The sequence below is a fragment of the Mustela erminea genome, chromosome 2 (assembly GCF_009829155.1).
Source record: "Mustela erminea isolate mMusErm1 chromosome 2, mMusErm1.Pri, whole genome shotgun sequence".
Taxonomy (NCBI): Eukaryota; Metazoa; Chordata; class Mammalia; order Carnivora; family Mustelidae; genus Mustela; species Mustela erminea.
The window spans coordinates 67,742,556-67,770,228 of NC_045615.1; positions in this window are offsets into that span (position 1 = coordinate 67,742,556).

Genomic DNA, 27,673 nt, shown 5'->3' on the forward strand with positions numbered 1-27,673 from the left:
ACAGAGAGAGAGACAAAGCGAGAGAGGGAACACAAGCAGGGGGAGTGGAGGAGGGAGAAGCAGGCTTCCCACAGAGCAGGGAGCCTGAGGTAGAACTCGATCCCAGGACCCTGGGATCATGACCTAAGATGAAAGCAGCTGTTTTACAGCTGAGCCAGCCAGGCACCTCTGGGTTTCCTACTAGTTTTTAACTTATATGTCTCATAAGATTTTCTGTGATACTTGAGCAGTTAAGAAGAGTGTAAATACATATGGGTATTCAACATATATATTCAATATCAATATTCAATTAAAAATACATATAAATGTTATACATAGATAAATCTATGTGGTCTATTTGTTATTCGACACATTTAGGGAAAAAAGGGAGTAAAATGATTGCAGTGCTTATGACATTTATCATGAGAAATAGTTACATTTAACAAACACAGAGACATTTCTTCTTACTAAAAATATTCCTATTGTAGTCATGTAACATTAATTGTTACTGTTTATTTTTTACATTTTTTTTCAGAAAATGAATAGCAAAAGAGGCAAAAAAAAAAACCCAAAATTGTTTTCTTTCTATATTCTGCGGTCTTTTAACTCCCATAAAGCCAGTATGATAGTAAACAAAAGAATATTCCAAATATTTTCAGTTCATAGACCATGTTTCATAAGTAATATTATTGCATGTATAAAATAGCTAAAATATATGAGAATCAGCGAATTTCCTACACTCGTGTTGGAAGAACTGAACTCTGCCTTCCTGTCTTCCTCTGTTTCTCAACAACACAACATAGAGCTCATACTTGTTAGTAATCTCAGTGTACATAAGTGGTTTTGTCTTTGGGCTATCACAATGCTCCTAAGAATGCACATGTTACATGTACATGTATAATTTAGTATTTATCATTTCATGGAAGAGACTTCCCTCTGTCAGAGATAAAGAAAGTTCAGAGAAGAGGTCATGCAGAAGTCGTTTATACATTAATGATAGTCCTTTACCTTCTTCATTTAGTTTGTTCATAAAATTATTTAGGAAGGGTGGTGTAATGGACTCACTACTTAATTAATAGAACTATCTAAGTTATTCATGGTAGCTATGTCAGTCGGTCAAGGCAAGAAGAAATTACTCATCATTGAAAGGTAGTAAAAAGTTTTCAACTCTGGCATATGCGTTATTGAAGCCTATTAGAACTTGAAATTCAGGTTATTAGTATTAGTTTAATTCATTTGCTATACCTCTCTATTTAAATAAGCATAGACATAGGGCATACATTAAGTCTCTTGGTCAAATGGAAACCAAGAGCATAATTTGATCTATATATCACCCTTTTGAATTTGAAATTATAGCAATACAATGGAGCATAAAGAATAGAAACTTCTACTTTTTAAAATTATATAAACAGGGCAAATTGATAAGCCTAAAATTCATGATTTTATCAAGTTTCTCTTTTGAGAGTTTATGACTGTTCCCTTTTTTGGGTTGTTGTTAATTTGGATAAATGCAATATGCAAATCGCTTCAGTGTTACAGATAAAGATTATGGGCATGGAAAATAATAATGGGGAAAATAAAATCAACCTGAATTTTACTAAAACTTTATTGAAGAGTTTTAAAAAGATACCCTAGTATTCTCCAAACTCCATTAAGACAATGGAAGAGGACTCTGTGTGTATGTGCATCTGTGTGTGTGATCTTGATATGCTCACAGTTGGTTGAAGATTGATTGGCAGTAACAGCTGCCACTAGTGTCAACAATCAAGTACAATGAAGTGTAGCAACCCCCCAACTGTTTTCCATTCAAATGAGTTATGAGTTCTCACCGTTCAGAATCACTCTCATTTAAAAAAAAAAAATCATAAGTCGAGTTGTGAGAATTGGGGAATATCCACCTGGCAGGGAAATTTTCATGCTTAGAAAAAAAGTAGAAAAAAAAGATTACATTAGATCAATCAAAGTCACTAGAAAATGTAAAAGTGGGAAAAAAATCAGAGCAGCGAGAAATAACAAAAAAGCAATCCAGGGGAACCCATTAATGAGCATGAGTGTCAGTTTTTCTTGGTTCAAGGACTCTGCCACAATGGATTAGAACATGGAACACCATATCAGAAATGCGCGGAGGCAACTGCAGAGCAACAGGGGCCCTCTAGGCCCCCAACATCAAAGCCTAGTTGGAGAAAAAAATGCTTAGTTCCTTGTAGCTTAATCCAACATTACACACTTCTTTCAAACATCAAAAATGCTCCTCAGCCTTTGGATTGCTGGGCGTTCTTACTACTAATCCAGCCTTAATTATAAAAATGTTATACTCCCTCAGTTTCCTGCCCCCTGTACCACCAAATGCCTGTTTGGAAGGAGAGACATTGAGAGTAGGTGAAAAGAAATTAGGCAATACTATGTGGTAAAAGAGAATTGTTTCTTAATGGTCAAAGCTAGCTAGGATGTTCTAGGAGCATCTGCATGTAAAGATCCTTTTTACAGAAATATTAACTTGACTTCAAGTTATTCTTTTGCTCAGTAGGCAAACAAGATTTTTTTCCCCTTTCTTAACGTTCCCTAATATACTGAAAGTTATTCTTATTCTGAGATATCTCAAATAGTATTGGAGTCCCACAGATCACTCCAGGCTACTCATCTCAGAAGGTCAAGGCCACATATTTCTTTCAACCAGATTGTACCCACAAACATTGATTTGTGGTGTTTCTGTGCCCTCAGGTCTAAAAGCACATGCTGTTTATGCCCATGTACTTGAACTTGAATGATGCCAAGTCACAAAGTTACATAAATTACCTCAAAAGAAAAAAAAAAACACAATAAATTATTCTAGGCAATTCCCATGAATATTCCTAAGTTTATGGCTTCCTACTCTTTTCCTATGATTAACATGATCTTCTTTCTCTTCCCAGAGCATCTCTCTAAATGCTTGCAGACAATTACCACAGCTCTCTTCAACTGGGTCTTCTCGAGCCTGAACATGCCCATTGCTCACAGGTCTGTCTTATTTCCAAACCTTTTATCAGTTCACTTGCTTTCCTTTGAACTCACTCCAGTTTGTCTTTCTTTTCAAACATATGATATCCAAAACACAACACAATGCTCAAGTAGGCCTAGCTGGAGCAACTCAAAGCAGTAAATGTGGGCTCTTTCTTTTGGCATTCCGCTTAAAATCTCATTGCATTAAAGTCTTTGCCTTTATTGGTAATAGATTTTTTTTTAATCCTTCTAAGTTTATTGCCCATACTCAGTAACACCAGAGCCTTTGGCACTGTTAAAGTCCCTCTTATGTTAATGTGAACAGATTATTCCTTCATACCACTACTTTATAGATGATTTCAAGCAATTTTTCCAATGCAATAAAAGTCATTCTGTATTAATATTGCTCCTCAATGATATTTATAATCACTCTTACTTTCTTGTTGCTCATGAACATATTTAATATATTTTTTGGGGTTATCTTTTGGATTGTGTTTCCAAGTTATAGCACATCACTGAATTATACATTGGAGAAGACAGTGTATAATGAACATTTTCTTCCAACATAGAATTGGTCTATTAACAATTATTCTGCTGCCCAAACCAGGAACAATAGACTATCCATCTTTTAGTAGTTTCTTCTAATCCATATTTCTCTGGTTTCTCCATAAGAATGCCACCCCCTGCTTTTGAAAAGAGGACAGGTGTTAAGTGACAGCTGCGCTAGGTCTCCTTTGGCAGTCTCCCAGCAGTGAGGATCCTTCTCTGTCCCTCCTCCCCAGGCCCGATCCCCAATTTTCCTCACCTCCTTCACAGACCCCAGACATGTTACAGTTGGAATAGAAACGGATACAACCCAAATTGGGATATATAATGGTTAATTATCTATAAAGTCCTTTTATTTGTAAATTTACTAGAGACGGATGATGACTTTAGCATGTGCATTCTTTAAGGAAACTACGATAAGAAATGGTTTAAGTAAACTACTAAGGGACTTTTGGGGGAAGGAGAAAATATATATGGTATAAGACATTCTCATAAATTATATCTGTGAGACATCTAAGAGACATTGATTCTTCACCAACACCTGAGAGTCCATTTAAATAGTGACAAAATAAATCCATTTCTGAGCAGCAAAATGTGAATTTTTCCAGCAAGATTTCCTTTATAGGAAAAGATTGAGAACTTTATCAGTAATGTTCTGAGGTATAGTCCTGAGTGGTCAATTATAAACACAAAAAAATTACATTGGAATCTTTTATTTTATCCAAAACATTCATATAGATTTTGCATTTCATTCTATGGTATGCTTATTGTTGTCCTCAGAGAAAAGTTATACTTTGCATTCAATACCAGTTAAATTCTTACCCGGCCTTTTAAATTTTTTTTTTTTTCTTTTGCCAAACATCGAAATCTAAGAAGATTTATCCTGTTATTGTAATATTTAATATATTTATTGTTTGTTTATTATCTGATTCTTGCCCCAACAGCTAAGTGCTGGGGGGGGGGGGGCAGGGAAAATCCACAGGGCCCAGAGTAGTGCTTGGTACTTGCTTGGGTGCTAAACAAATACTTGTTGAAAGAGTGTTTAACCTCATGTGGATTTCTATGCCTCTTGTGTAGGAAAACCTATAAATTTTACCCTCCTTTGTGAGATGCAGAGATTTAGATCATCTTTGTGATCAAGATATAGCACTTAATCTTGAAGTGACTGTATCATCTAACTAGTTTGGACAAATAAGCTAGATCATTTAACTTGATATACTTCCCACATAGCCCTAAACATACTGAACTTAATGTCTGTATGCTTTTTGGTTTTACTCATCAAACTGAGTGGGGAGGAAGAGAGAGAGTTACCTGAGGGCAGAAATAGTATATAATTTATCTTTCTATTCCCAGTTAATGAATGGATGAAGGATTAAATGAATACATTGATGGATGAATTCATGATTCTGTCTTAATAGGTAAGAGAAACTTATTTTTATGTGACTCATGATATGTGCTGGTATATTTTAAGGACCTCCATAAGCTGATGATTTTTCAACGTTTCCTACTTTGTAACACAGAGTATTACACTGACAACAAAGTCAGTGCTCAGTATGCAGAGGAACCACAGTAAGTCCTAAGAACCATGCACATTGGAATGTGTGTGGCAGCTAGTAGTGTTTAGGGAAGGCTATTCATCATTTCCTTGCTTTATTCTAAATCTTTTTTTTTTTTTTTAAGATTTTATTTATTTATTTATTTGACAGAGAGAGAGAGAGAGAGAGAGATCACAAGTAGGCAGGGAGGCAGTCAGAAAGAGAGGAGGAAGCAGGCTCCCCCTCAAGCAGAGAGCCCGTTGTGGGTCTCGATCCCAGGACCCTGAGATTAGGACCTGAGCCGAAGGCGGAGGCTTAACCCACTGAGCCACCCAGGCGCTCCCCCCAATTCTAAATCTTAAGTAGCATTCATTATTAACCTCCCTCCGCAAACACTCAGGTACATAGATCAAGCTCATATCTCCTTTAGTTCCTCCTCTGTAACCTCTGTGCCTTGTACAGGACTCTTCATCCATTTTCACTCACATGCTTTCCAATTTTTACCTCTTTTCTTCCAAGATCTCCAGCCTTTTTTATCTTTCTCATTTAAGAAGAGCTATAGTTGACACCCCAAAATGAGTATATTTAGTAATTTATTATTTTGCTTTGTTCACAAATTACTGCAAAAATTATTAGTCTTTTCTCTCTATCTTGTCACATTCCCTAGGATTGAGGTCATATAGAGAGAGACAGATATCAAGTACTCAAATATATTTTCAACAGACTTATAAATATCTATCTTTCACGGTTCCTAATTTTGTTTTTCCTCTTAAATTATCAGAGTTCAAAAGCTAATGAAAGCATGGTAAAAAAAAATTTTTTTTTTAAAGTTGCTCCCATGAAAATTTATTTAAAATTCCTCTACTTTGCAAACAGCCATTTGGATGCTTGTTGGAATGAAAAGCCAACATGGTTTAGTTAAAGATTGAAATGTTCTCATATTTATTTGATCTGTGGGATCAATTTTGCAGTTCTGGATTACTTTAACCTTCATGGGAGTCATTTTGCAGGAAATTGCAAATTATTCTGCATCAACTTCCTTTGTCTCTTATTCAATGCTGCCCTAACTTAAAAGGCAGCAAGACTCCTTTCTTGTCCTGAGGGCTATTGTAAATTGATTTGGGAGTGAGCGAGTTAGGGGTAAAGGGGACTGCTTCTCACCATCCCGTTTAAATGCCTCTTCACTTTTTGAATACCTCATCAATTCTAATAAAAAATGCTTTGAATTAAAAAGAAATTGGTCTTATTTTATTTAAGAGTACATTTTCTTTATTTAGAGTGTATTTAGACACATTTAAGTTTTCAAACATGGTCTTTTTAATGTAGTCAGAATATCATCATTTATGTATTAGTTATATCACACTAATACTTTCCAGGAGTTACAGCAATATCCTCTTAATGTTTACTTAGTACTTGTTTCAAAAGAAGATTGAATTAATCTGGTAAAAAGAACCTCAAGTACCTGTGTTTCTTGTCTGTTATTACACTTGCAACAGATTGCCAATGTCCTAGAAAGACAGAAAGTCCAAACTCCAAAGGGAAAATACAATATGCGATTTCCACAGTTTGGCTGGCAGCAATAGCTGAAGGGTATAGAAGCATGTGAAGATACGCTCCTACTTTTCCCAAAGCTTTGTTGGAGGTAGAGAAGAAACTGTCTAGACATGATATGGGATTAAGAACTAACAACAAAAAGTTAGTGGATTATAATAGCAGGAAAGAATAATCTTCTGAATACTTTGTTGGGCTTACTGTGTATGTCAAATGTCAGCTCTTTTTCTGCACACTTTCTAAAGACAATAGCTTGGTTGATAGTTTTGCCTGTGCATTTGCAAGGATGCTTTGTTGGAACCAGTCTGCCTTTGGCACATGGAAGCGGGACTGTAGTTGAAAAAGCAGAAAGGAAATGCCAGGGAAGTTTCTCCAAAACTATAATATCTGTTTACATTTTTGTGTGGGTAAGAGAAATGAAGCAACTTGTTGAGTTAAGAGACAAAGTACTGAAAACATAATGTCACAAGATGTTACTGTCACAAAAACTTTAAATGTATACTATTTTGTGGAACTTGACACAGTGCTCGCTTGGAGATAACCCTTTGGGTTACTCATCCTATGCAGTCGGCTTGATTGAGGAGGTTTACGAAAAGATCGCTTGATCATGGGAAGAGAAAGAAAGGAGCTGAAGGATGAGTTTCCCAGGGTTTAACAAACCCTTTGGACAAATTGCCCCTGAACTGTATAGGAATGAGCCATTCCCCTGTATTCTCTTGCCACTTCACCATCCCCCACCCCACCTCCTTTTTTTCCTTTTCTTCATGCTCTCCTTTTGTCATTCTACAGTGTAGGCTCAGGGAAGACAGGATATGGGTTTCCTTGGGAATCTTGGTGAGACAGTGAACAACGGGAGCACACTCTGCCTTAGGAGGTTTTGAATGTGTGATACCAGTATCCTGGTAGACTTCTCAAAAGTCTCTCACACATTTTTCAGCAAGTAATTGCACACAGGTGATAGCAATTTATCCACCAGGGGACTGTGCCCCATAACTCTCATTCCTTATTTTCTGTCCTAGCCTGAAATGATGATAGTTTTTTAAGGGAATAAGTTTATTGCTATAGGTAGTCCTTAAATATTGCATGATCTTTTAAAATGCAGAGTAAAGGCAATATCGTGGGTAAACATTGTGGTAGTCCAATTGTCCTCTCTTTGCAAATTGTCTCCAAAAGTCAAGGAAATTTAGTGTGTGAGTGTACTTTGTTTGACCCGTGTTCCTCTCTGATTATGATCATTTTCCTTACCTATCTGCTTGTGGAATTTCACTGTTTAAAGCTTCTTCTTTTTTTTTTTTTTTCTGTCCAAATGATGTATGGGCAGGTTGCACTTTATTAAAAAGTTGCTGCTTTTCACTGCAAAGCTATTTGCATTCCTATGGTAGTTGAAATGATTAAGATATCCTTATTTATTTATAGCTATATAGGTAATACCAGAATTAGAGGATATTGATTATAGTTTCTCTTTTTCATGCTTCATTTGGTCATAATTTCCTCTTTTCTCCTGGACATAAAATCATACTAGCTAATTTCTTTATCCCACTTGGGTATGCTTGAGCTTGATTACTTAAGTCAGTTGACATTATTCAAATATAAGATGAATGCAATTCTTTCCCTTCTAAGAAAATGGTTTTGAACTTTGTACCACTCCTTTAACTCATCTCCACATGATTCTAGTCCCCATCAGGGTGGGAGAACAGAGCCAAGTCTAAAGAATAACAATTACTTTTTAAAATGTTGAAAATTATAGTTTTATGTGTTAGCTTTGCAGTTAGAACATCTTACTGACTTCATAAGTCATTTCATGTTTTTATAAAGACATAAATAGACTGGAATAAAATATCCAATTAAAAGTACCTTAAATACAGAAAAACACCTAGCCCACTTCCTGATTTAAATATGATTTGTTGGGGGCCACCAAAGACAGGGTGATGATATTATACATTAAATATGTGTTTTAGGCTGATAGTGCTCTCTTCAGTACTTAGGGTGGATTGGAAAGAAAGGGAAGAGTCATCAGGAAGTATAATCTGCTGCTTTTGAATAACTGGGGTGAACTAGTTATAGCAATGGGATTGGAAGTGAAGGAACTGGTGAAAAATTTTTCATAACCCAAATAGATAGGGATTAGAAACTGAATTTAGGAAGCAGAGGGAAAGAGTAATTGAAGAAGACCCAATGTTTAAAACCTGAACAGCTCTGGGCATTTCAATAACATTGATCTCTATGGAATGTAGAAGGGGAGGATAGGTTTTGAGAGGAAGATGCACTCTGTCTGAACATGATGGGTTTGAGGTGCATATAATATATGGTGGTCATAGCTGGACATTTAAAAGTGCAGGTCAAGAATATGTATTAAAAAGCCAAATCATTTATATACATATATATACATATATATACATATATATATGAAAGGTTTCATATATATATGATTTCATATATATATATATATATACATATGTATATGTATATATATATATATATATGAAAGGTTAGATTCATAGAATTGGGTCCTTTGGTAAAAGGAGAAAGAAGAAGATTTCAGGCAAGATCATATGAATGAAAGCATCTGACTCCTCTTGCCCCTCTACCACTTAATTCCTAACGAAATTAGAAATCAAGTAGACAAAGGTGTTTTGTTGGGAGGGGAGATTTAAATCAGCATGAAACTTAGAAACAGTGTTTCAACTGCCTCTTCCTCTGTCTTTGTCCTTGTTTGTTTATCTGTCTAACATATCCCACTACCTGTCGTAATATGCATTTACATACATGTTCATTTGTTTATTATCTGACTCTTCTCCATTAGGATATATGAGTCTCAGGTTCAAGATTCATCTACTCTGTCATTACTGTATCCTCAGCTCTGAAAAAAAATTTTTCTAGAATGAATGAAAGTTCTAGATGATAAAAACTCTGAGAAACTGCAGTTAGATGTAGGATAGGTACAGAGGTATTGAAAAGGGCATTGAAAATCTCTGAAAATCCCCATTACTGTAGAAGAGCATTCCATGGGCATTCATGGAGGACATATGGACAAAGATCAATTTATCTTCTAACTTAAAATGAGGAGGTCAGTTTGGAGAACAAGTAGAGTAAGAGACATGAAGTTGGCCCACTGCTGAAGTGTTTGCATGAACTGTAAACAGCTGAAAACTGATACAGTAGTGGGGTTTCCACCTGAACGAGAAGTCAGAGGAATAGAAAAAACAAAACAAAACACCTTTTTATGTGCCTCCCCTTGCAGAATGGATTGCTGCTCTTAACAGAAACTTGTTGTGCTTCCTCCCAAGGGGACAGCAAACTATCAGAAACTGAATCCCAGTGCTCCATCCTCCAGACGGCCAAATTAAAACAAGCAGAAAATTTTCCCAATGACAGAGAAAAGATACTAGGCCTATCAAAAGATATAGGACTTAGAAATGGTACCCCTAAGTACTTAAGGGGACATCCTGTTGATAAAACTGAATCTGGTATCTGATAAAAGAATAAGATGTGATTTGTAAAGCTTATACAGGGATAAAAGCACATATTTGTGGAATTAAAAACCATACTGGTGGTAGTAGTGAGGATACTGGAAACTTGAAAAAATAGAATTAACAAAATGGAAAGTGAACTAATAAATTATACAGAAAAAAATTTGATGAGTGAGCAAGAGAGAGAGAAAAAGAGATACAGAAAACACAATACATGTGTATAGGAAAACCAAAAAGAAAAATTTTAAAGAGTAAAAAAATACTTATAGTGACTATTCCAATAAAAAATTAAATAAAAGGAATAAGAAGGAAGTAGAGAAAATCACTATTTAAATAAATAATAAGCTTTTCTAATTTGAAGTCAAGCCTCTCTGCAGATTCAATGTAGAAATGTCATTTTTCTTGTTAATGTACAAAGAACATAGAAATATTCCTGATACTGCAAACTGCTAATATGCCTTTGAGAAAATTACTCAAAGACAAACTGAGGTATACATTAAAATAAAGTCAAATATGGAGAATGGGTATTAAAAATCTCTATAAGCAGCAGTTAAGTCAGCAAAATACTGACTGAGTTTCTAGAAAACTGTTAGTGAGACCATAAATATTTAAAAAAGCAGAAATATTTTTGGAAGAGAAATATATAAGGTCAGAGCTATAATTTAATTAGATAAGCAGGAGATAACTTCTACGTTATATGGATGATGTTAGGGAACATGTGAGAGGGAGATAGTGTGTAATAATAAGGTACACTAAATTTTTAATCTCAAAGGCTTAATAGATGCATGTTCTTCTTAATATTTATTTTAAAGAAAAAAAACTAATCTAAAGGAAACTATTAGTAGAAGAAAAATAAGCTTTTAATTTTGAATTCATTAGTGCAAATGAAACATTATGTATCAGAAAAAGAAAGAATGTTAAAAAAAAAAAAAAGAGACCTGTACCCCTGGGGATAAAAATATATTTTTATAAAAAGATTAAAATAAATAAATAAATAAATAAATAAATAAAGAGAGAGAAAAATGAAGAGAAATAAAAACACAGACTGGCTAATTTATACTGTCTAGCATTTAAAACATATGGTGGCAATGGTGATCAGAAAGCCTGTGGAGGGGTTTTAGTCAACTATGAACTTAGGGAAAGCCCTCTGTGAGTCAGAGCCCGCTGAAGGGGACCCAAGACCCCTTGAAAAAGACTGCAATGCCACAGCTAGTGTAAATAGTAGTAATTTCCCTGACTGTTCACTGAAGGGATTTACCAAATTCATTGTCTTCCAGGGAAGTATATTCTTATGGAAAGGTCCTCAACAAATAGGATAAAAATTAAGAAAAAGGAAGGCATGGACAATGAGAAGTAGAGAAGTCATGCAGAAAGATAGCAAAAGAAAATCCAAGAGTGATCACTTTGTCAGAGGTCTAGAGATCAGAGTCTTGACCAAAGTGGAGGAATAAAGAATTCTGTAGGAAAATTCTCCAGGAACTAAATGAAAGAATTAGAGAATTTGTGGAAAAACATGGCCGAGAGGAGTCTGACAGTTCTGATAGGGTAACTCTCATTTTAATCCCACAATATGAAAGATTCCTAAGCATAGAACAAAATCATAAAGCCATAAAAGAAAAGATCAAAACATTTGTTCACATAAAAATAAATATTTGTGTACAGTGACAAACTTACCAAACAATTAAATGATAAACTTCTAAAACAATTTATCTTTGATTTTGTTTAAGGTTAGTAACCATAATATATAAAAGTGCTTCTGGAAAGCTAATATGAAAAATACAAAAAATTCAATTCAAAGTGAGCAGAGCAAAATAAGAAAATAAAAGAACCACAATGTTGAAATAAATATCTTTAATATATGTAGCTCCACTAGTAAATATAGGTATTAAAAAAAGCAGAAATTCTCTTTAAAAACAACAATAAGACTGAGAAAAAGTTAAGTGTTGACAGTATCTAGTCTTTGTAAATATATTAGAATTAGGGAACCCATCAATATTTAACATGCATATATCCATTCAACAAGTCCATTTATAAGAATTTATTTAACAGATCTATTTGCACATGTATATAAAGACTTATGTAAAAAGAACTCTGAATCACTGATTTTAAAATACAAATCTAGAAGGAATGGATAAATAAATTCATTCTAATCATATACTGACATACTGTGCTTTGGTTAAAAACAACGACAGCAACAAAAACAAGTAGGCAAACAACAAAAGAGTAGATTCGTATTTCTTGACTTGGAGAAATATCTGAAATGAATTGTTACAGGAAGAAAAACTGAGATGCATGACATTTAATTATAATAAAACTACTTAAGTTAACTGTCACTCTTCTTCTTTCTATTATAAATACACACATAAATATTTATACATGTTGACACATAAATGCATATAGAGCTACTTTTTGCATATATACATATATATGTATATACACACACACATATATATGTATGTATATACATACATATATTTAAGTATGTGTATATTTGTATAACTATGTAGATATATATATATATGTATATGGGAATGTATATGAAAATTCATTATAATGTAAACATATGGAATCTGCAAGATTATGAACCACAATATTAACAGTAATTATCTCTTTGGAGGAGGGCAGATTAGTCAAAGTGGAAGGTGAATTTATTATTTTCCTCTCTATCATTTCCTACTGTTTAAAATTTTTATTGTGATTTAGTAATTAGAGAAATAATTAAATATTATTTCATAAATTAGATGAACAAAAAAACCCCCCAAACTTTGACAATATAAAAATTTGACAAGGGACTTTAAAAATTCCCTCAAGAAATCCATGAGCCAAACCCATTCCTGAGTTTGAGCTGCAGGGATCAGGAATCGGTGGGGTCAGTGGTAGGGTGAGACTAGGCAATTGAGTAAAAATGTGTTTAACAACTTTGAACATAAGTAATTTTTTTAAACCCAAAGGTTAGTGGTTTGTTTTATAGGCCAAAAGTTAATGGCTTATTTCATAGGTAAAATCTAAGTATGTTTGTATCACCAACAACCTTGAGCAAGTGGCCAAGTTGCATCAGCAGACAACTGAATTGTAAAGATATATTTGAAAATGGGCAGAAAGAGAGAGCAAGTAAAGAAGGATTGGTAAAAGCTAGATCAGATAAAATAGTAACTACCTGTGAAAGCAAATTTTAGGATTCATGTTTTGATTACTTCACTATATGTTTTTCAGATTTCAAGACATGTTAGTGTAGTAATAATTCATGTCTGGAAATACTCCAGTAAAGAAAAGACGCTATAAAGAGACATTTAAATATGTTAGTGTTGCCATGTTTTACTAACAACTGGAAAAGATGGCATTATATATTTTTTAATAAAATTTGGAATAACATCATGAACACATATAAAATTAAGACAAAGTGAAAGGTCATCACCCCATAAAGCACTGTTCTTGCATAGACTCTATATAACTCTTTTATAGTCATAGCATTTTTTGCATGTGTTTTGATAGTTTTTTAAAATGTATGAATACGTATTTTATATAACTGTCATAAATGTTTTCATAGATTCAATTTCATATTCTACATTTAATTGCTTTCCATATGATTACATAGTTATTCCTCATTCAGCAAATATGAGTATGTCCTTCTATATGGTGGGTATATATTGAAAAACAAAATAGAATCTTTGAAGAACTCCCCGATTCACAAGGAAAATAGCTTAAGAGATCATTACAATTCAGTGTTCTAACTTGTTCAATGGATGAACACATGAAGGATACATGTAAGAAGCACTTCCCCACTTTGGGTTTCAGGGTAGGGACCTCAAAAGAGGACATGATATTTAAATTGAGAGGAAAAGGTTAAGAGAGAGGCAAGTTAATGAAAGGTGAAGAGTGTTACAGGAAGTGCTACGTGCAAGGAGCCTATGTCTACAGGGAAAAGGAGAGAATGAAGAGTGTTCAGTGAGCTGGGAGAAAGCCACATGATATTATTGCACTTAAGAAGATTATGTAGTCTTAAGTATCTGAAAGTATAATACATACAACTATAGTAATTTTAAAAATTACAAATATATGGTAAAACATCTTGAAAACAAATAATGTGAAGGGATAAGAGGCATGAAATCCAGGTAAAAAAATCCTTGAAAAAGGATAGTAGGGTAGCAGGAAGGGTAATGAGGTGAAAGTTTGTGTGGGAATTACAGTGGAGAAAGGAGGAGAGAAAGGGATTCAGCAAAAAGGAATTTAGCAGAATGAAACCAAAGAAGTGGTGAATCCAGATATTGAGAGCTAGGAAAAGAGTCAGCTAAAATAGACAAAGATCAGAAGTGAGGGAAAAGGCAGTGACAGTCCATCCTTTCTATGGTTTCAAGAAGAATTTAGAGCCTGATACCACATCTTCACATTCCATTTGATTCTTATTCCCTAGCAATAAAGATTGGGTACTTTTGAAATTTCTGAGTCACATGACCCAGTTAAATACTCCTTCTTTTTCCAAACCTGCTCCAATATTCATTTCTACACTACCTTCTGACCAGTCCCTCATGACCTCTTCAGTGGGATGGTCTGTCCTCATCCATTGAAAGTGTCAGAACTCTCACTCTCTCCATAACCCTCTCTTCCTAGCCCGTTTCCTGGACAATCTCACTTATGAATTAGATTAGTGCTAATGGCTTCCAAATACAGATCTTCGAACAAGACCCCCTTCCTAAATTTCAAAATCATTTTTTAAAATGAATTAAAGGTATTTAATTTACATTTTCCAACATGGATTTTTCCATCACAACCCTATTACAGTGGAATTATTTACATCTCTGCTCAAACTTGCTCCTTCTTCTGTGTTCCTCATTTTAGAGTCTAAATCTGTAATCTATTAATTGAACCAGTTATCTCACCAAACCAGAAATGGAGAACCTTCCTTTACCCTTCCCTCTCTTGCAATATAGATTGCTCCTGCCTTCCATCCCTTTGTACATCCAATCAGCTTCCAAAACTTATCAGTAGAATTTCTTGAATATCTCTCAGATGAATATCTCTCAGAATTTCTTGAATATCTCTCAGATATTTCTTTCACCCACACTCCCTCACTTTCCACCTCCAACCACTTTGTTAGTTGCTACCTTAGTTCAGGTTCTCATTATTCCTGGTCTACTTTCCAAAACTGATGTCCTTTCAGTCTTCCTTATAGCCTTTCCAGATTAACTTCCCATTCTGCATATTCAATGGCATTCAAGCCCAAAGGGAAAAAAAAATTCTCTAACTCTGTCTACACATTCTTTTGTTTCTTGTTTGGTTGCTTCTCTCTAGGAATGATCTTCCTCCTTTTCTCTGATTCATTCTGTGTTTTTTACTTTCGTGAGCCCACAAGTTCTCAGTTTTGTATCCTTTTTTACAGGACCTCAGAATTAGCCCTTAGATAAGTACATGGTAATGCACAAAAGTCAGTGATTCTTTAAGCTATTTAAAATAGAGAAATTTCATTAAGTTTTCCTGCTGGGCCCAGCACTGAGCTGAGGCATTTGCATCGATTATCTCACTTAATACAATATATATGTAAGGAAAACATTATTATTACCTTTATATGAAGATGAGGAAGCTAAGTTACAGAGGGTCAAGGTCAAATAAGCGGCTAAGCATCAGTTCCACCTGTACTGGGTTTAATAGCATAGTCACAACACAGATGGCCAGACATGTAGCTTTGATTTTACTTTTTTTAAGACTAAATTGAATCTGCTTCTGAATCCTCATTTCACTTGGCAGAGGGAAGAAACAAACCCATTAAACAAACAGACTAACAAATCCTCCAAAAAAAAAAAAAAAGGAGTCAAATATATCTTTTTTTTTTTTAAAGATTTTTTATTTATTCATTTGACACAGAGAGATCACAAGTAGGCAGAGAGGCAGGCAGAGAGGCAGGCAGAGAGAGAGAGAGGAGGAAGCAGGCTCCCCGCGGAGCAGAGAACCCGATGCGGGACTCGATCCCAGGACCCTGAGATCATGACCTGAGCCGAAGGCAGCGGCTTAACCCACTGAGCCACCCAGGCGCCCCAGGAGTCAAATATATCTTAATGCCTTTTGTTCCCACCATAAGCTTCAGAGATCTGAACATCCCTACCAGGATGTCCAAAGCCTCAATGATGACTTGGAGGACAGTCTATACACCAAGAACAATATCTCAAGAGAAGAACAGAAGATGTGGAGAACAATATCACAGCTTAATATTGCATGCCTGAAGCAATCCTTGGCTCACCACTTGTTCATTTGCATCATGCCCTTTGTTGGTATAATCACAGCATGTCTTGAGGAAAGGAAGAAGCCAAACTACCTGGTATGGAGAAGGCTTTGGACAAATATAGTCTGGCTAATTTGGGCGATGCCAGTGGAAATAAAACTATGAATAGTAAAGATGACCATGGTATTGTTCTTTGGATCTGATAAAGATGAGAAATGTGATGAAGGAAAGAGGCAGACAGAAGAATGTCTTATACAACACGGGTCAAAGAAGGCCAGGAAATTCGGATTTGTTGCTAAGTGTTTTGGATCTGCACTCCTGGGATCCTCAGCATCCCTGAGGAGCTCAGCCTGGCATGCTCAGCTCGGTCTGGCTCTTTCAAACTAGTTCTGATAGGCTACAGTATCAGGAATCTTCCGAAAAAGGGTGGAGTTAAAGATGACTAAAGTTAAAGATGATATAGTCAGAGAAATATGCTGCAGTAGTAGGTAACTCCTTTTGAGGGTATGTGTTTGGTCACTGGACAAGGCTGCTTTCAACAGGATCAAAACCTATCCTGTATCTCTTCCGGTGGCAGGTCACAATTTCAGGTCTCATCCTACTCACTCAATCTCATGGTGGCTTTTACTGTTTCTGAAAATCTTAGTTACCTCTGCCAATCCCAGTATGACAGCAGGTAAGCCTGTCTGACCTCAGATTTCAACACTCTAGGGTTTATTTCCCTTGTCAAACTTCCTCCACCATCCTCTAGGACTTTAATGGAGTAGGGATAGAGCCTAGGTTTTCTTAGAGACCTTCACCTATGTCCACCTCTCTTCATCTCTCTCTCTAATCCCAGCACTGATGGGGTGAAGTAGAGAGGCAGGGTAGGGATAGAAGTGGCGGGGAAGTAAGGGAAGAGAGAACACCTTGAGGTCTTGATCACCTCATTAAAGCAGCTGGGGAAATCTCTAGACTTTTCAGTCCCATAAGTAAATTAATTTCCTTCATTTTCTAGCTTCTTTGATAGTGGGTTTTCTCATGCTTTCAGCATGAAAAGTCCAAATTGAATCAAAGCAGTAACTCAAAATTTCAATGAAATGTACCATTCAGATCATTGGATGGTGAAAACAGAATGTGGTGGTAAGTCATGAGTTTGTGGATTTATTAAGGTCTTAGTTCATAACCACTGTGAATATCTACTGCATATGGTAGTTGACTCAAAGTCGTTTTTGTCATGTAGCATCTTTGCCATCTTTGTTTACACTTTCTCAGAGTTACAGATGATGGAGGATATCATGAGTGGTTTATGACTGAGGTTTAATACTTTATGGAGATACTGGTTTGGAATTTGAAATCTGAAAGCTGTCTTGACATTTTTCTGATGTCTTTATTGTCTTCTTGGTCAGTCTTAAATTGAATTCTACCTTCATTTCCTCCCTTCCTTTCTCTTTTTCCTCACCATTGGGAAAATAGGGCCAATAATTCAATAAAAGAAACACTTAACTAAAAAGAGACATTTCAAGTAAATGTCATCTTCTAATGGAGAATTATTGCTCTCTATATATTATCATAGCTACAGCTGAACCAGTTTGAGGATAAAATGATTTGACAGTTGTTTCTTCTACATATGTTGTTTCTCCAGAAGAAGAAAATACTAAGTCAGCTAGGCTCCTACCCTGTAATGAATTAAAAAATAAGGAGGAGGATAAGCAATACATTTAGAAAAAAAAATATTGAGATAATATTCCTCATGTCATTACTCAAATATTAGTCTGATAAGGAACCCACAAAGGATATTATTCGACTAAAATTATGAGAAATATAAAAAGAACTCCATCAAACATTTTAAATCACTTTTTTCCCTGATTAAATAGTAATAATCACTCCTTATCGTGTATTTTGAAACTTTAGGAAGAACTACAATCAATGTATTAGCCTTGAAGTTGTCACTTGTTTAAATAAAAAGGATAAAGGTCAAATGACTAAATACCACTAGTTAGTAACTATACTCTATTTTGTACACAAAGATATTTCAGGACTCATAGATTTGTAGCTCCTTAGTGGCAAATATCCTCTGGCACATAGTTTTTTTTACATAAACTCAGAGTTCAATAGCTATGGGCTATAAATCTGTTGCAAATTGGCCTCGCACAGAGCCAGAGTTAGTACAGATTGTTCCTTATTTTCCCCTCTGTTTCTAATGAATAATCTGCTTTTTGAAGGTGGACAGAACAGGCCAATGTCTCAAAGGACATAGGGAGCTGACAAAGTTGGGTGCAGAGTAGAACCAAGTGGAGATTGCCAGGAAAAACGGTCACTCACCATCCCACTGCTAATCTGAAATTCTGCCTGACACAGGAATGGATTTTCTGTTTCCTAGACTTCCGTACATGTGATTTCCATGTTTTATTGTTAACAGAATGTGCTCTGGCTGTAGCCTACTTGTGTTGGATCCTGATTTCTCTCTTTCTGTGACCTGTGGGCAAGAAAATTATTTATTCTATCCTTTCCTCAGTTTCCCCAACTACAAAAAGGAGAAAATGAGCAAAATTAATTCACAGGGTAATTTTGTATGCATTTGATGATAAAATACATGCCATATGTATAGCTCACCACATTGTACCATATATTGTGCATTGTATAACAAACAATTGCATATCACCAGATATTTACTGACCTTAGGACTCTGCACACAAACTCTATGTAACTTGGTGGTTTAAAACTGAGAGAACCCCAACAGATATACAAAACCATACCATAGAATGTGGAACAGATTTTTTCCTAATAACTTAAATATTTGTTAAGTAGGTATTTCCAGAATTTTGTCAGGGACTTTAAAGAGCCATAAACACTGAGTAAGCTCATCATTTATTTATCTGGATGCAGGAACATTTCCTTACCTTCCTTGAAGCTCTGATCTTCAGGGATAAGTAAAAATATTCTGTTCTTTCTCCCTCTACTCTCAAAGCATACTGCCTGCATTGAAGGGAGCCTCATGTTATTTTGCATTTAACAAATGAAAAGGGGATTTTTCCAATTTTTTCTCTATTTCAGTGGACCATAATTTTTAGCTACACTCTGATGTATATATCATATCATCACATAAGACTCACATTCACTTCAAAGAGAACGACACACAATGGCACACAAAGTGGTAAGAAACATTTCCAGGACATAATGAAGTATTATCTGAAGCAGTGCTGAAGCAGATGTCTTGGGAGAGGAAACAGTAGCGGTGTACCAACTGTGTGAGTTGCCGCAGTCAGCCCCGGGTCACTCAGACTTAACGAGATCATGCTGACGGCCAACCAGAAAGGCAGAGCTGGGGGAAAAATGCATTGTAGTCACTGTTGTTAAATAAAGACCAGCTTATACGTGTGACTTATTGGCACAGAGGGCTGGTCATTCATAAATCTGCCAAGCTTCAGGGAGCTGGGAACATTGGGGAATGACCAAGACCCATGTTGGCATGTAATGTAACCAGAAACCAGGAAGCAATGTAGGATCATGGAAGAGAGGTTGGGTCTACCACTCTGATTTTTGTGGGCATTTTACTCCAGTTCCTATTAGAGGCATACCATCCCTGACTATAGTTCATCTATATCACAGCAAGGTTGGAGCCATGGACATGTGCTTGGATTGAGCATAGTGAAGAAAGGAGTTTTACCACTGAGGAGACTGCCTAAGTCTTCCTCATTGCCTCTTGGAAAACTCCAAGGCTCCATATTCTGGAAGTGGGATAAGGAGATGCAGTATGGTCCTTAGACAGGCTTAGAATTGGGCTGAGAGTCTAGTATCCCAAATCTCTTCTATGGATATCTCTTTGCTTATAAGAATCCTCAGGGTTGCAGCACCTATGCTTGGCCTTCAGATGGGAAATGCAGAAGACTATCAGTTGAGCAGAGCACAAAGACAAGAGGTTCTGCAGGTAAAGAGCATGGGAGGGGTAAAAGGATCATTGCCCATTATTTTTTAAAATTTCCCGGACCTCTACTGTGACTGTGATACTTAACTTTTAGTAGAGTACAAACCAAGATGTAGTAGGAAAATACAACTTTGGGAGAAAGCAGATTTTACTGCCCACGACACAGTGTTCTTTGGAGTGGTTGACATAGAAGTTGCACCAGAGGATTACCCACTGCCCAGTGCCTTTGCTGATGGGTTGTTAAGGGATCTGATTAATGGAGCAAATATGGTTTTGGCATAACAATCAAGATGGGCTCTTTAGACAAAGCAGGATTTGTCTACTTTACCCAATGCCCATTCAAGATGGACAAGTAGACATTTTAAAAATGGAAAACAGATGTTTCATACAAAGCTTTAAAAGTGTCACGTATAGATGAAGGACCCTGGTTACTCAGATGGATTAGATCCAAGAAGGGAATGTGGAAAAATCTGGCATTTCATCTAGCAGGCGTAGTGTGTTCTAAAATAATCATCGTTTACCTTTGAATAAAAGGAAGGTATTCAGAATTAGTAAATCCGGATAGAATGGGTTCCAAATGACTCAATAGTCCTCACACTAATTTTTTCTAGCTTTACTGAGGTATAACTTACATATAGAATTGTGTATATTCCAGGTGTACAATGTGATGATATATGTATACATTGTGTAACAATTACCACGTGTTAACTAACACACCCATTACTGTCATCATACTATATTATTATTCTAAATAATTGGCTTACCAGATCGTTATCACCAAGCTCCTTTTAATAATGCAACAAATAAAACTTTGAATAAAATAATAACTATGCGTATATTGGTAATTGAGTATCATTTAAATTAAGTCCGTTGCACAACACTGCACAAACTATTGTGATGCATTTAGTAAACTTGCTTTCATTCTCTTAAAGCAAAACAAAGCAAAAGGAAAGAATCTAAAAAGACATGTGTATGTTTAAACATTTTAAGTAAATACATGTTTTTAACTTTCCAGTGGAATGGTGTCATGTTACAATTACCTGGGGGAAACTTTAAAAAGCACTTGTGGGAGTCTTCATCATTAGATACTATGATTTCGTTTGCCTGTGGTGGAGCTGGGACGCTGGAAATTTTTTAAAAGCTCCTCAGGTTATTTTACTGTGTAACCAAATTGGAAACTCCTGCCTCAAAGTAGCCAGGTATCTAAAATGTGTGGCTATGTTATAATTTTGGAACCCTCCCCTTGACAGAGATGCACTGGACATTGTGCTGAGGGCCGCACCCTGTGTTTATTACTAGCAGCTAGCTAGTTATTATACTAGCCATCTCTGTTCCTGTGCTCAGTAGCAGTTCCCCGCAGTGAGTAAGAACACTGACTCTAGGGTAGAAAGGCCTAGTTTGGAATCCTGGCTCTCCACCTACTACCTATGTGACCCTGGACAGGTTACTTGCATTCTCCATTCCCCAGTTCCCTGTGTGGTAATGGTGATCATAGTGGTACTTATCTTTTAGAGTTGTTGTAAAGATTAAATAAAAACTTACACATAATTAATACATATAAAGTCCTTCAAACAATTTTTAAAGATCTTTTTATTGAACCTGGCTCTGAATCTTACACTCTATCTCCCAGTCACGAAGGTCCCAATAGATATAAAGTAAAAACAAGCATTAAATTTTTCTTTTCCAACAACAGTACCCCCAGAATTTCACATCATTTCCCTGCTTTGTTAACAAGAGTTTCTATCAAAAGAGATGAGGATGCTTTTTGAGTGGTCTCTAATTTTGTGTTTCCCAAGTTTGGACTGCGGAAATCACCTGAAATACTTCTCAGATACTGAGTTACCTGTGACCCATTACCAAATATTCTGGAGATGGTTCTTATGCATAGTCAAATCTGACAATAGCTCCATTGCACACTATTGAAATGGGTGTTTGTTGGAGAATTCTACCCTCTTTAACTTCCTGCTCTCGTGTGTCTTCAGGAAGAATTTTGAAAAAAAAAAATCAATGTAAGATGTCTGTTATAGGATATGGTGTTGCTTTTGCCAATGTGCCTATGTAGGAACTGCATCAAGAGTGTAGATTTTGATTTAGTGGGACAAAGCAGTTTATCTCTAAAGGAGTACTTAGCACTTTATATAATTTTTGAGTTATAATTTATATAACTTTCTTCCTTGGTAATTATCTTCTCAAGGCATGGACATATCTCATCACTGTTGTGAACCCCACAAGTGTGGGTTGGAGTACCTTCTTCAGAATGTTTGAAGCTCCCCTTTGGTAGCTGGTATTGGCCAGTAGTTTGTCTGGGAAGGAGAAGAGACACTGGAAACCCAGGCTAAGACCCATTTCTTGGTGCTGTTCCTATTTCTTGTTCTCTCCTTGGGGCTACTGTCCAACCACCAACACTCCCTTTTGTCCCACATCAGATGGCCAGAGGAGCTCCAAGACTCATGTGTGGAGTTGTCAGGGGCCCCACAGCTAAGCCCATTTCCAGGAGGGCAACCTGATGAGTGGATAGCTCCCATTAACTGGCATGGATTTTTTTTTTTTAATGGAATTACATAAGTATGGACTGCCAAAATGGTGCCAACATGCTGATTTTGGAAGACTCATTCATTTCCATATAGGAAAAAAATTTCATATGCACTAATTGGGGAATTGTGTGTGTGTATATATATACATATACACATATACATATATGTATGTGGGTGTATATCATATATATGTATGTGTGTATATATATGTATTTGTGTGTGTGTGTGTGTGTGTATACTCTACCCATTATTCTACATCTTTATCCATAAATCATATTTCAAGTCACAGTAGATATTTTTCTAAATATATATTTAGAGCCCTTATATTTCTAAATATAAGGACTTCACAAAAATTATTTTCATACTCAAAGAAAGCTCTTGACTCTTTTACTCTCTTTTTATCACCAAACTTAAAACCATCAGAAATAATCCTATCTTTTCTTCTGGCACACTCATTGCACAACTGCAGTTGTAGTTATTTTAAGACCTATACAAGAAAATTAGCTGTATTCAGACAATTAATTACTAACGAGGAGTCAAAATTGAATAAACTAAGAATTGGTGCAATAAAAATTAGAAAGATAGGTGTAAAATAAATTAGAATAGGCTAAAATTTGCTGCTATAATAGCTCCACTGTCCTCTGTGAATTACAAAAGGAAACGTTGTTTCTCACCCGTGTAACAGGTTCATGTTGCATTGGTTATGGACTCTTCTACAGGTGACTTCATGGGGCTCAGGCTAGAAGAGCAGCAATATCAGAAGCATTGCTGGTTCCAAAAGCAGGGGCAAGAAACTCTGGAAGGGCACACACAAGCATTTAATAGCTTAGCCCAGAAAAAAATACATATTAGTTCTGTCCATAACACATTGGTCAGAATCAGTCACGTGGGTCTCACTAATATCAATAAGTCCAGGAGTTTCAGTCCAGTTGTTTTCCCAAATGGCAAAAAGTCAGAAATATTTAGGGAATAGCACTAATGACTACCACAGATGTATTCAAGGTAGTACACTTATTCAACATTTTGTAATTTCCTGGTGGAAATATCTATAATTGTTTCTTCTCTTACAAGGAGTATATTTTAAAAAAATTGTAGTGAATGAGAGGAGACTTCTAAATAAGAGACTCCTTATATGATTAATATTAGAAAATGTAAAGCCAATCTCTATATTTATGATTTAAAAAGAATAAGTCTTTATATTTAATTTCATTTCCTTCAAAAGAAAGGGTCACAAAGTATGGAATTCATGCTAGCATCCAAAACCAAAAAGTCAAGCACAGAAAAAGATAATATACCCAAATTAAGAGTGCTGTTTGTAGATCAGGAGTACATGAGTAGTTTTTCTTTTCTTTCTTTCTTTCTTTCTTTTTTTTTGCTTTGTTCTGTTTTTTACTTTCTGTTTCAAATAATCCATAATTGAAAATATGAAAATACATTGTTTTTATGATGGATAATTATGTAAAATAAACTAGGAGAGGGGAATGCCTTAGAGAAAACTAATGAATTTTTAGTATTAAATATAAAACCAGGTCATTAACTGGTAGATTAGTTAGCTGTAGAAAAATGTTTTCCTTCCCTAGAAGTTTAAAAGTAATATTTGCACTCATTAATTTGGAGGATAAAATCCAGTTGAGTGTTAGAGATGACGGGGAGAACTCCATGGCCCATCCCAGCCTTGGATTTGTACCAAAATCTTTTGCTTTCATTTTAGACAGTTCTGTGGTAGCCATAGCTGTTTTTCAAACAGAGGATCTCTGGCTATATTTCAGCTTTTAGCGTTTTGTATTTATTTGGCTATCCTTTGATTATTTGATTTTGATGAGATTTGGAACGTTACTTAGGAGCATTATAATATATATTAGGTTTTTACTAAAGTTTGAAATAAAATAATAAATGATGAGAGGTTTTAAAAGGGCATAGTTTTCATAATTAAAAAAATATTCAGAGTGACAGATAACAGAGCAGGAGTAGTGGTTGCTTTGGAAGGAGTACAGGGAGGTATGGAGGGGTTACAAGTGGCATGGAGATAAACTTGGGGTTGGTGGATAAGTTCGTTCATTTCATTTTAGTGATAATTTCATCTATATGTTATAACTTACTGAATTATGCAATTTAAATACAGTGATTTTATCAAAATGAAGATGTTAAAAAATAAATCAGTGTTTTCTACGAATGGTGGTTAAGGAGCTTTATCTTACATTAAGCTACTAAGCTACAACTAGATCCCCTAACATTAAATATTTTTATCAAACCTAGAGGTTAGAATGTAAAATTTCAGATGATACTAAGCTAAATAGGACAAAAAGAATTGTGGTGCTGTCAATGTCTGTATGAAATGAGGATACGAAGTTAGCAACCTGGAAGTTAACCACGAACTAAGCTACTGTGCCTTTAAGTTATAAATATACTTGCAGCTTGGTCATAACTCAGGCTAACTAGACAGAATACCAATCTGAAGTGGTTTTGTTGGTAACTGTTGGTTGTAAACTACCAGTGTGTCTTATGGATCGTACCTACCCATAAAGTTTTGTCATTAAGAGAGGTTGTTATGTGTCACGTAGAATTTGAACATGACTGAAGAACAACTTACATAAACCAACTTTGGCTTGGTGAGTCTGAGAACAGCATAATATGTGTGAATTTGCAGATAACACTCAATGAGTAATAACAGATTTAAAATTCCAAGATGAACATCAGCCTAAGAATGTTGGTATTTTTGCAATGGGACAAAAGTTGGTTATCACTGTAAAACTTGGAAATACTATTCTTGCTATATAATATGATTTCTTTCTTTCTAATCTCAGTATGTTGAATTTGGGGGTTCTAACTTTACTTTGAAATTCAGGCAAAAAACCAACATGATGCTGAGTCTCTCCTCATAAGTGAAACTATGTCTACATGTAGAAATGCAGAAGTGAGGTGAAAATATTCTTTTGATCCAACATCAGCTGTGGTACTTATGTTCTACAAAGACTCAGACATTTGACTCGCTTTGATCTTCCCACCATTTACAAGGGCCACAGCTGATTGGATTAAGAGACATTTGCTTTCAGAGTTATCCTACTACTGAATATGTAGAAATAATTCAAGTCTAATTGACAAAATATTTTTGAATTCAGTATTTCGTACACACAGTAAAGGATGATCCATCCAATTGCAAAGGGCATTTGTCGACATTTTCATGTCAAACTGCTAATCATTCAAGTATAACTGGAAACCAACTGGAAAACCTACATATATACAGAAGAAGGTCATATATGAAAGTGAGTTTTGTATATTGGTCAAAATAGACAGTTCTCACTCAATACATTTCCTCCCTAGCTCTTGAAGTGTGACTCTGTTAGCATTACATTAAAAAAATTGGAGGCTAATTTCCTAGAAGTGGATGTCATTGTCAATTCACTCTGTTTTTGCAACTGGCAGAGTAACTCTTCGGGGAAGTAACTGAACATGTATCTGGATTTTAAAGACTAGCAGGATTAGATTCAAACGTAATTTAACTAGGCCCAGGCCACAACTAACTAATGAAGTTCATGAATAGTCATTAGAGTTCTTTGAAACTTCTGTGTCAAAATAGTTAAGTCAGCACAAAGGTACTCACCAGGTGTTTGAGTAACTAGCTAGGAAAGATGCAAGTGACATTGAAAAATGAGGAAGGGTAGGGCATCTCTAATAAATACTCAAATCAGGAGTCTGGAAAACTGATTATATTCACAGAATAGTAAGAGTAATAATGCTTCCTATGGGCATTGTTTTTGTCCTAGAACAATTTGGGAAGTGGGGATAACAATAGATTTGCTAATAATCAAAAGCTCAGGTCTATAAAGCAAGCATTCAGTGTCAAGAAAAAATTTGGAATCTTTATAAGATTCCATGCTCTTATTGGACTTATAAATGTAATCAAAACAGTAGCTTGTTGTTCACTCCCAAGTCTCTCTTGCAATTTGGTTTTATCATGTGACTAAGTTTTAGCTAATGCATAAAAGATGAACCTTGGCAAGCCTGGCATAAGAACCTGGTATAAGAAACTTTCATAGGTGAATCTCTAGCTCTTTTCTCTCTGGATGTTTGGAACAAAGGTTACTCTCAGCATAACCCTTGGGAGATGTATGTGAAATGAAGTGAAATGAAAGACAGGTGAATGTCTGAATTGGCTTCCACTCTTAGGAACATCCTTTTCGGACTTCATGTAAATGAGTAAGCCACTATGATTTGGGGGTTTATTTGTTTCAGCAGCTAGCATCACCATAATTAATAAAACTGACAAAGTTTTTATTATAACAACTTTATACCAAACATAGAAGCATATTGAGGAAAATACTTAGTTTACAGATGGGGAAGTGACTAAGAGAGAAGTTGTTACTTTTCAAATGAAGCATATTAGATTACTATTACATCAGGAATTGGGGCCAGATCTCTTGACTCAACTGTCTGATACAAAAGAGGTTGACAGCAATCTCTCTGAAATTTGAAATACTGTATTATTTAAGCAAATCTTTCTTATGACTCCAATCACAATTTATTGTATTACAGATATTTGGATACAAATTTTATATAATTTATCCTTTTAGATATTATAATCATGGAAAGTGGGATTATGGTCTATTGTATATACAGGAATATCTTGTTCTATGCTCTGTTAAACACTTTAAATCTCAGTAATTGGGGCTCCTGGGTGGCTCAGTGGGTTAAGCCTCTGCCTTCGGCTCAGGTCATGATCTCAGGGTCCTGGAATAGAGCCCCACCTCAGGCTTTCTGCTCAACAGGGAGCCTGCTTCCCCTTCTCTCTCTCTGTCTCTCTGCCTCCTTGTGATCTCTGTCTGCCAAATAAATAAATAATTGTTTGTTAAATGAATGTTTGAGGTATCAACAAATATTTTATATTACATAGGTTAGAGACTATCTAGATATGCAGATAAATTAATTTATTCCTTATCTGTGGTTATTTATATCTCAAA